An 11,242-nucleotide genomic window follows, 5' to 3' on the forward strand; every position below is an offset into this window, starting at 1 on the left:
TCCAAAATAACACTGGCCTATTAATATCTTTTTACCTTCCACCTCAGTCTTTCTTTCCTACTTCCAAAAGGGTAAATATGTTATTCATCATAAATACTAACGTTGCATCTAAAACTTCTTTTATATGAAAATTAAAGTGCAGTTATGATTTAAAAGAAATTTATTGACTCTATAGATTTTAAATTCAGGTAATTTGCTTCAGAGATTGATTCAGATCCTAAAAAACCACTCATAATATGTGCATTTTTCTTTACATCTGTTATTCTTCAACAATAACAACAAAAACATGAACAAACAAAAACGCTGAGAGAATCCCTGAGGAAAGCATACAGAAAGTGCTTCATCTGGCCAATAAATTATAGAATAACCCTATTCTTTATATTTTTTATTGTTTCTACTTTAGAGAAAACTAAGACTTAGAAATAGCTTGCAGAAAACCACAAAAAAGTAAATATTTCAATGGAGAATTCCCCTAGCTTTTTCTTTCCTGAAAAATCTATGTGCCTTCCTGTGCTTTTTAGGACAGTGAAAAAACTGACCTATCATTAATGAAGGTTTATTACGTTTAAAAATATAAATAAGTAATAAAAGAAATGTGTCAAAAGTATAATATTATATATGGTTTTTCATTGTCAAGTCCCGTTGGACATGATGATAACATAATTATTTGCCTCGACAAGCTAAAGCTTCTTCAGATTGTCTTAGAGAGGGTAAAAAGTCTCATTTCTGGTTTTTTTCAAGTAGGGATATACAGAAGATAAACTCAGATATAAATATCACACTATGTACCCTCCCAAAGGATTCCAAAATTTTCTGTAGGTTGTTGATATTTTTATGTGCTCCTAATAAAATAGAAAGCTTCAATAAAGGTGCAAGGTGCATAGGTGCAATGCACCTATGCGCATTGCACCTTGCAAGGTGCAAGGTGGCATATATATATGCCCCCTATGCAAGCAGCCTTGCATAGGTGGCATATATCTAATATCCAACAGCTCCACCAAGTATCTAAAACAAAATGTGCAAGGCTGCTAATGAGAGACTAAGGGAGAAACGGAGCCATGTGTGAGTAGAGGAACCTGAAACCATCTATGCTTTGGAAGGCACGGAATTTGAAAGACTGAAGGAATTTGTAACTGCAAACTGTTTGCAGTTTGTTGTACCTGTTTGTAACTGCAAACATCACAACAGTTTCTTTGGCCCACGTATCTAGAATTCAGTTCGTTGGCAGATTCTGAGAATTTAGTTTGATCACACTGTTTACTATTAGATATAGATTATAAATTTTGTAGGCTTATCTGAAATCAAGACATTTCCTACATCACCTTAGCCTCAAATTATTAAGTATCTAAACCTAAATTTAGACCGAATGCTAAAATGATTCAATAAACTGAAGTTAGGAGAATAAGAGTAAGGCCGTAAGTCAGTATATAAATGCCTCATTTTATGTGGCTCAGTATATGTGATTCTGATAAATACATTTCTATAATAATCACTGACCATAATCAACATTTAAATACAAGTGAACTTTAAAATGACTATTGTTTATTTTTAATTGTTTGTACTTCCTTTCTTCATTTCTTGTTATAGCAGAGAAAAATGTATTTGATGCATAAGAGCGCAGCCTCAACAAATGGTTTTACAAACAGAGAAAGACAAACAAACAAATTAACTTAAATAGCCAGTGCACTTTTCATAATATAAACATGTAAAATAATATAAAATATTGCTATAAAATATTAGTTCTTAGGAAATTTCTTGTACATACATTTTTGTCTTTAAACTATAGATGATCATATAACTTATTGAATGGTTTTTATGAAACATCTTTTATGTCTCCAATGAAAGAGAAAATGTGGGAGGGTGGGAGTGAACACACACATTGAGAGAGACACAATGTGGAGTCCATTTATTTTACTACCTCATGTATTTTAATGGAACATGGAAAGAAACTTGGTAGTAATCATTGTATCTTCTGGTATTCTGTTGATTGTACAAATTATTCTTGTATCTTGTTGATTGTACAAATTATAATGTAGCTGTGGCTAAGCTTTTTAAATGAGTCTTTCAGAAAAGAACTATCAAAAGTAGCATTCTTATGTTCACCAGAGAGCATTGTCTGTTTTCTAAAGCTTAAATGCACAAAGTGCCGAAGCCTGCCTTAGCTGGTGTAGGGAAGAAATGAGAGAGCAGTGATTTTGAGAGCACACATGAAAAAGAATCTCGTTGCTTATTAACTTGCAAATATGTTGGGAATCTGTGCATTTTAGGTGACTTTGAAGTAAAGCAACTCATAGGTTTTATATTTTTAATTAATCACGTAATCATCTTTAAGGTAATTATTTCTGGTAGTGGGGTTGTGAAAAACAAACCATCCTTCTATTTTATTATCATGAAAGTAAAAAGGACACTAAAAACTTCAAAGTCTTGTTTTTGACATGTATCTATGAGCTTCTGCACTACTCTCCTCCCTACTTTTCAAGTGTCTAGGTCACTTTCTTTGGGCTTTGTAATTTCTAAGGATCACAGAGATATACAAAAGTCCACACTCTCCAGTCCATGTTAATTGCTGTGTGTGGCACCATGTGGCGCACTGGGGACACACCAAGATGGACTCAAAGTCTGCTCACTTGTCAAATGCTTCTTGGATGTTAAACACTGTGAAATGCAACTCAAGAAAGTTGTTAGATAGTATATCACCTGCCACTTCAAATTATGTGAAGTTCAAGAAGTTTCTAACAAAAAAGGGATTTTTTATTATTTTTTAAAGATTTTATGTATTTACTTTTAGAGAGAGGGGAAGGGAAGAAGAGAGGGAGAGAAACATCAGTGTGTGGTTGCCTCTTGCGTGTCCCCTACTGGGGACCTGCTGTGCAACACAGGCATGTGCCCTGACTCGGAATCCAACTGGCAGCCCTTTGGTTCCTAGGCTGGCACTCAATCCACTGAGCCACACCAGTGAGAGCTAAAGCAGAGATTTTTTTAAAGGAATGGTTCTTGCATTATACATTGGCTTTGACTAAAACAGCACTGCAAAGGAGCATAAGAACACTCATGCTGTACTGTAGCCATTCTATTAATTCATTTTCTTTATGAGCACATTTTATGTTCCAGGCACTACGCTAGGTGCTGGGATGAAATAATACAGTACCTTGCTCTTGTTGATACTGTAGGAGAGGAAACGTTCCCTCTACCCTCTGAGCTCTCAGCTGACACCCTCTATAGCAAAGCACAAATTAAGAGGAAAACAAGTTTATTAATGTGTATACCTCATGTATTCAGGGTGATAGTGACCCTCCAAGGTGGTCTAGCATCTGAATGAAGGAAAGGGTACATAGGCCTCTTTGAGGAGAGTAAATGACTTTTAGGGAACATGAATGGATGCTTAGAAGAATAGATGGGAGGTATGATGGGAGGTTTGTGTGGCTGTGGTGTCGACTTCTCATTTCCTCTCTCATGACAAGAGTTGATGCAATTCCTGGGGAAGGAATTTATGACAGCTGAATTCCTTCGGGAGGTTGTATGTTTAAAAAAACAGCCCTGGCTGGTGTGCTCAGTGGATTGAGCACAGGCCTGCAAACCAGAGGATGGCGGTTCAATTCCCAGTCAGGGCACATGCCTGGGTTGCAGGCCGGTTCCCTGCAGGCCAGTTCCCAGCAGGGGGTGCACAAAAGGCAACCATGCATTGATGTTTCTCTCCCTCTCTCCTTCCCCTCTAAAGATAAATAAATAAAATCGAAATAAGAAAGAAAGAAAGAAGGAAGAAAGAAAGGAAGGAAAGAAAGAAAGAAAGAAAGAAAGAAAGAAAGAAAGAAAGAAAGAAAGAAAGAAAGAAAGAAAGAAAGAAAGAAAGAAAGAAGAAAAACAAAGGGAATTCAGAGAAAGTCTCCCCCTGCATTTGTTGTTTTTCAAGTGCTGACAGCTCATAATAATCAGTATACCAAAAAGGCATATTTGGAGATGGTGTGTGTTCTCTTACCTTTCAGTATTTACAGTTTGCTCATTAACTTGGACCCAAAATAGGTAGAAATGTAATTAGGGAACCTACCTTTAGAGTGAGATACATTCTGGGGAAAATATGTATGGTGTCCAGATCGGCAATGTAATAGTAGTGGGTGTGGTGGGAAGTGTTGAAGGGAAGGCCTGTGGGTGAAGACACGTGAGACCTGCGAAAGGATTAGCTGGCCACACAAAGAGCAGTCCAGGCCTGGGAAGCATGCACACGTTTTCCCAGGGAAGGTAAAGGACCAATCTATTTGATTTCAGTAAAATTCATGAATTTTACCTTTTGCCTTTCATTACCTGCTATTTCAGACCTTTATGTGATTTGTGGGCCAATTTTTTTCTAGATATTTTAAAATAATTAATAGTTTATCATTCTTGATTCCTATTTCTTTCTCTTTCATAGTTAAGTGCCAAAATAAAGGTCTTCCAATGAAAATGACAGCTAACATTTTTTCATGAAGCAGCTAACAGGAGCCATGTACTTCCCTGCAATTGTTTGCTGGTACTGAGACAACCATTTCCCAAGTAAGGGAATTGAAGTCAAGGGAAGATAAGCAACTTGCCCCTGGCCACACCACTGACAAGTGACTGAGGGGGCATTCAATCCCAGGTCTGACTGCAAAGCCCCAGTATTCCCCCTCTAACAGAGTCTCTTGTTTTCTTAACAATAAAAGTAGATAGTATTAAATCTGCATACAACACATGATTCTGGATTTTATCACTTAAAGACAAGTTTAAGAACATCTTGTGACTTTCTTACACCTGTATTATTGTTTTCATCATGAAAATAACTAAATATTTTTAGAAGCCAGAGTTTATTCATTCACTTTATTAATTGAACAAATATTAATTAGTCATTGTTCTGCTAGACACTTGAAATAAAACAATGGAAAAGACAAATATGATTCCATATCATTGTAGTGTTGGTATTGTTGAAAAAGCTATTATTAAGCAAATAAACATAAAGGTAATATGTGATTGCAAATTTTAGTAAGTGTCATAATGGAAAATAATGGGGTACTGCAAGTGATAACAGAGGATTCTCATTAAGATTTAAGGTCTAAAACGCGAGAGAAAAACACTTCAAGGCAGCATATGGTAGCAGTAAAATTATAGTCCACAGGCAGAAAAGCTCTTGTAACATTTGCAAACATGTCAGAAGGCCTGTGTAGCTGAGCCACAGTGTGTGAGAGGGGAGTGACCATTAATTGGAAAGTAAACATGGCAAAGGACCTGTATGAACTTATAGACACTTTAAGGATTGTGGAGTTTGTACTTAGTCTAAAGGGAAACCATGAAGAATTTTGAGCCAAGGAGAGACATGATCCAATTTATACTTTTTAAGGATCACTCTCACTGCTATATTGAAGGATGAGTCAGGAAAGGGGCACAAGAGAAAGCAGAGAGACCAATTAGGAAACCATTTCCTTAACTCAAGTGAGAGACGAGGTATGGCTGATTCAGAGTGGCACCTCAGAGAACTGGACAATGTAGGGGAGGTTTTGGAGTTGAAGTCAAGGAGACTTCATAATAGTGGGTATCAGCATGAGAAAGTTCTGGGAAAGCTGCTGACTTCTGATTCAGGTAACTGAGTAGAAGAAAGTGTCATTTGCTGAGACCATCGGGAGTTCTGCTGTGAATGTGTTGTGAATCATTTGAGAGGAGGAGGCAAATAAAGCAATAGTAATAAAACTGGTGAATATTTATTAAATACTTACTATTAATATGTATTAATATAATAGTAAGTAATGCTTACTATTAATATTTATTGATATTTATTAATGTTTGGTTGGATCAGCCACAGGTTTTAAGGGCTTTAAATGGATCAACTTGTTTATCATCAGAAAAGCCCTATAAAGCATACACTACTAGCTTTTCTAGTTTATACATAGAGAAATTTTTATCTATAAACATAGAAATATTACATAACTTACCTAGAGTCACACAAAAAAAATGATATGCAAGAGGGGGATTGAACCCAAGTTTTCTGACTCTGACTCTGAAGCCTGAAAACTTACCCATTCCAGAGTCCCTCTCTACGGTCATTAAGTAAACAAATATAGGAGTACACAGTGTTACTGACTGATGTAGACTGCAGCCCGCAGGGTCCGTGTGTTGTGGCTGAGATGAACAAATTTACACAGACTACAGAAATCTTGTGGAGAAAAAGGGACAGCACGGTCGCTCTCTAAGTGAGAGAGGGGCCCCGGCCCCTGCTTGGACAGGCTTTTATTGCTTTTCTGGGTATATTACATCAAGGATGGTCCTCATTTACTACGCACAGGTTCACTTTAGTGGTTACCTTTTACAGATAACAAAGAAAAGGATGTTGCTAATTACTTAAAAGAAAAAGGATATTTGCAAATGCCAGGGGAAAAATGGTTGAACTGGTTACACTCCATACTTGTGAGGTTTAGCACAGATTCTAGGAAGTTACTTTAAAGATATGTGTAAACATTTTCTGCTTCAATTCAGGGTGAGAGAGTTTTAGCAAAAAGCAAGCCTCATAGCAGCCTAGGTACAATGCGAGCCTGATTCCCCATAGGAAAACTGATCTGTGGGCTCAGTTCTCATGTGCCACCTCACTCCCCCTGGTTTTCTGAATCAAGGACTGGGCTACATTTGCTAGGCTACATTAGCCATACCACATGGATAGGTTCCCTATAACTGAGTGAACCGGGGCTTGGCCACCTGATGTCTTTACATATGACCCACAATTACTGTTGAAAGAAACAGGTTTTTATTAACAGGGTTCCAACCTTTGGGGAGCTGAGAGGCCTTCTCTCTCACCAGACTCAGAGTCTCCCTGATTTCCCAAAAGGCTACAAGCCAAAACCATGTCCAAAAGTCCCCCATGTTCTTATCTGTACATCAGCCAGTTACACAAACAGGTCTCCATCCTCTCTGGTGTGTGCACTCGTGGGTTTCAGAGTCTCCATCCTCTTACAGTGGCTCTCTTCTTCAGGGTCTTAGGTGGATAGTTCTCAGCCTCCGGTAGTGGTTGGGGGAAACATGTGCTGTGTTACACTATGTCATGGTGGAGTCCAGGGAGGCACACTTCCCAAGAGAGTAACTTCTCCAAATGTCCTTCAGAAAAGCAGAAGTCTGCAATTCAGCACTCCAGTCACAATTCAACTCCAAGCATCTCTCATGAGTCTGGGTGGTGGGGCAGGTTCCCGCAGCATCATCAACTCTGCTGCCACCTTTTCCAGTCAGATCTCCTCTCACTGCCCACCTCATGGCTGACTCCATGATTTTCAGACCTTCCAGCGGATCTCGTCTCTCACTCCAGACTTTGTGGCAGACGTCCTCCCTTTTTCAAACAGCCCTCACTTAAATGCTCTGCCCAGAACTTCCTGTGTGACCTCATATCCGGCCCTTCCTAGGTGTGTTAGTATCCTTTTTTTTTTTTGTCAGTTCCCTAATAGCTTTTGCCTTCTTTTGGCTGCCATCTTTAGTCAGGGCAAAAATTTCCAGCAATGCACAGGCATCCAGGATGGGCATCTACCCCCTGACTCTCACATAAGTGCTGTATGAGCTTCCCCCCATCCTCACTATGTCATGAGCCACTGAACATTTTCACAGTCTTGTACATAATACACCCTGGGTGGCAGGAAGGCATGGTTATTAACTTGCCCTTGTTATGCAGTGTATCTCAAATACTGCATTATCCACTCCTCCCATCCCCCAGTCAAGGATTGTGAAGGTTATGCTCTGCACCCTATTACAACAGCACAAAGAGCTTTGAGAGTTATTCCTCTTGGGAGTCAACATCATGTAAGAGGTATTAAATCCTAAGGAATGGAATAAAGTATAGAATAAAAGAAGGTTTCTTGGAACAAGGCAGGAGGAGCTAACAAGAGGTCTAAGAAAGAGTAGCCTGAGTGGTGGGAAGCAGCCAGGAGACTGTGGAGGCAGATGAAGGACAGGGAAGGTTCAGCTCAGTGACTGCTGCTTAAATGTCAGTAAGGTACAAGCTGAAAGTGTTGGGGCCATCTGGCACCAGAGTGGTCATTATTCAACTGAGCAAGAGCACATGACATGCTGTGGTGAGTACAAAACCAAGACTGGACTAGAGACTTAAGGGGTAGAAAATATTCTTGAGCTGCTTGGCCCCAAAGTACAGCTTTGAGGTGAAATTTCTAAGTGAATATGGTGAAAGAAGGTGGAATTTTTATTTTCTTCACGTGATGGGATGTAACATGGCTTAGTTCCAATCTTGACTAGAAAGATCTGTTGGATAAAAAAGGAAAAGTTGAATTGCAGGAAAGAAAGGAGGAATATAAAGAGTGAAGGAAGGGAAGTGCAGAAGAAGGAGGAGGCCCTAGGTGGGAGGGGCCAGTAGGCCACTTTCTGAAAGGTTGCCAGCATGGCTGTGTGTCACAGAGCTGGGAACGTTCACTGCATGTGCTCCCTTGCTGTCCTCTGTTTGTGCTCACCAAGGGGTGACTGTGTCTACTGGGAACAAACTTGCCCTTCCACTGTTCTGAATAAAAGGGGGACTGGCCCCGACTCCAAAGAGTACCTGGAAACCTCTGAAGCACAGAGTTGTACCAGGCATGTGTGGCACTGAGCCGCATTTGGAAACAGCTGACCTTTTCATCAGTTTCCCTTCACTTACTCTGCACTCTCCTTTCCTGGTGTTGGCCATTCTTACCAATGAGAAGCAATCCCTGTGACTCAAGGAGATAATTTAGGAGATGTCACCTCAGCCAGCAAGCCACCCACCCACCACCCAAGTGTTCCTAGGTCTCTTTTTTGTGTGATGCAGGCATTGCTTCAGATCTCTCGTAGTGGGCAGCAAGTGCCAGGACAAACACAATCTACTTACCATGACTCACGGGAAGATACAGATGAGGGATGCAACTCCCTGGCTATTTGCAATTGAAAATGGACCACTTAAACTTAATGAATCTCCAGAGAAATATTTATATTGAGAGAGATTTCTGTGATCCTTGAGTATTCTTGAGGGAGCTGTCCATCTGCCCAACCTGACTATCACTCAGGACGGCCCTTTATACACAAAAGCACACCAGATACACACAGGCACATGCGCATATACTTACACACATATGTTATACACAGTCAAGCAGCATGTGCATACACATACATATGCATGAAAACACACAAAATGCAGATATACATGTGTATACAGTGTGTGCTAATATACCTAAATGCAGTGTATTTTTACATTGAATATAACTTAATAAGAGTTATATTGTCATTTTTATGTACCAGCTCACGCATCATTCACTAAATCAGAGCTTCCTATTACTGTGCCCAACTTATTGATCTAATTCTGGTTATGTTTTTTCACATAGCATGCACAAATGGGTAAGGTAATCTCCCTCACTTTTATAGGATAATCCTAACTAAAAGTATTCTGTCCAATTATTTCCCATAATCACTACTCAAAGTATATGTTCTCATTTTTTTGCCAAATCAATACATAGCTTTTATTGCATTTTTAAAATAGCACACGTAAGTCTGAGGAATCATCTGGCATCTCATTGTTTCTGTAGGTGAACAACTTCCAGGGGCACCAAACTCCTTTTCCCCAGGGGCCACATCAGCCTGGCAGTTGCCTTCAAAGGGCCGATGTAATTTCAACTCTTTAACATTTAAGGAGTAGTTACATTTATACAGGCCTAAAATTATTTCAGCTCTTTGAAGGCAACCATGAGGCTGATGTGGTCCCCGGTGAAAATGAGTTTGACACCCCCAATTAGACCCTTATTCAGCTGCCAAACTGTTTCTTTTTCAGAAACAGAGATATCATCCTAAAATGTTCTGATATTCTTGTTTCCAATGGTTGTGTCCTGCTGCATCAAAGCAGCAGAGTGTAACAAGTTCAATGTCATTTCCTTGACGAACTAACTTATCTTTCTGGGCTTGAGATACTGAACAAGCAACGCCTGCCTTCATCCAAACCCTGCAGATGTATTTTTCACCCGAGAGAGTCCTGATTTCAACAAGCGAACTATCCTCCTGAATAATGACATTGATGGAGAAGTGAGCGTACACAGACTTCATCTTATAATGAAGAAGCCCAGTGTAGCACCCTCGATCACGGTCTGTGCGTGACTGCAGATAGTGTGAGTGGTGGTCCGGCCTGTTTTCCCACCATTTGTCAACCCAGAGCCTCTTCTATTTTTATCCAAAGAGACTGGCTTCTACATTAATGTGACTGAAGTCCCTCTGCAGGGTGCCTCTGGGGCCCTTCACAACAAATGTGTGTCCCTTCAGGGTGATGTCAACATTTCTGATTGCTGAGAATGGTCTTCATCCTCACAAAGAGCTATGTGTTCTAATTTTTTAGTTACAACTAAGATGAGATTTAAATTTCAATTAAGTTTTTTTTTTTACCAAATCCTATTGTGTGTGTGTGTGTGTGTGTGTGTGTGTGTGTGTGTGTGTGTGGTGGAGAGAGAAAGTGAAAGAGGGAGAGAGAGAGAGAGAAGAGAGGAGAGTCAGCATAGCTGGCTAGAGGGCAGGGACAAGAATATATAAAAAATTCTAAGTTAGAGCAAAGAGTTTGGTTTTATTATTCTAAGTGAAATAGAAAACCATAAAAAGTTTTAAATGGAAGAGGGACAAGAACTGAATTTATTTGCAAAATACCACCATGTCTGTGCGATGGAGAATACTTACAACTAGAGAAGAAGTTAGAAAACCTGTTAGGAGACAATTGTCATGGCCTAGATAAGAGAGGTAGCTCGAACTAGAGTGGTACGGTGGAGATGGAGAAAGTTCGGCAGACCCACGAAAGATATTGAAGGAAGTGCTGACAGACTTGCTATGGTATTAGACATGAGCTAAAGAGGAGCTTAAACAAGCGGGTATTGTTTATTGAGAAAGAGAAGACTGGAAGAGAAGCAGAGGGAATCCAGTTCTGCTAGCCATGGTACATTTTAAATTCACAGAGTCTGAGTGGAGATGTCAAAGAACAGCTGGATATATAAAACTGGGATTACAGGGGAGGTCAGGGCTGAGGATAGAAACAGAAGAATTATGAGAATAGAGATGAAAAAGGATGGTCCCAGAGGATGTTAGTAATGTGAGCATGCACATAAATAAGACACCCTAAGCAACTGGGCACCCTCCAATATTTTAATGCAAACAGAGGAGGAGGGGCAGCAAAGCAAATGGAAGAAATTCTCAGTGAAGGATGACATATACTGGGAGATTTTTTTTTACCAGTTTTACTAGTATATGAAACAGCTGAAAAGGAATAAAGTTA

The 11,242-nt window shown here is 39.6% G+C and overlaps 1 pseudogene; it reads right to left on the reverse strand.

Annotated features, from left to right (window-relative positions):
* Nucleotides 1–8,209: 8,209 nt before the first annotated feature.
* On the reverse strand, nucleotides 8,210–10,288 carry LOC119045054 (60S ribosomal protein L9-like; annotated as a pseudogene).
* Nucleotides 10,289–11,242: the final 954 nt, after the last annotated feature.

Source organism: Artibeus jamaicensis, unplaced genomic scaffold (genome assembly GCF_021234435.1).
Source record: "Artibeus jamaicensis isolate MK-2021 breed Jamaican fruit bat unplaced genomic scaffold, CSHL_Jam_final contig_540, whole genome shotgun sequence".
Lineage (NCBI taxonomy): Eukaryota > Metazoa > Chordata > Mammalia > Chiroptera > Phyllostomidae > Artibeus > Artibeus jamaicensis.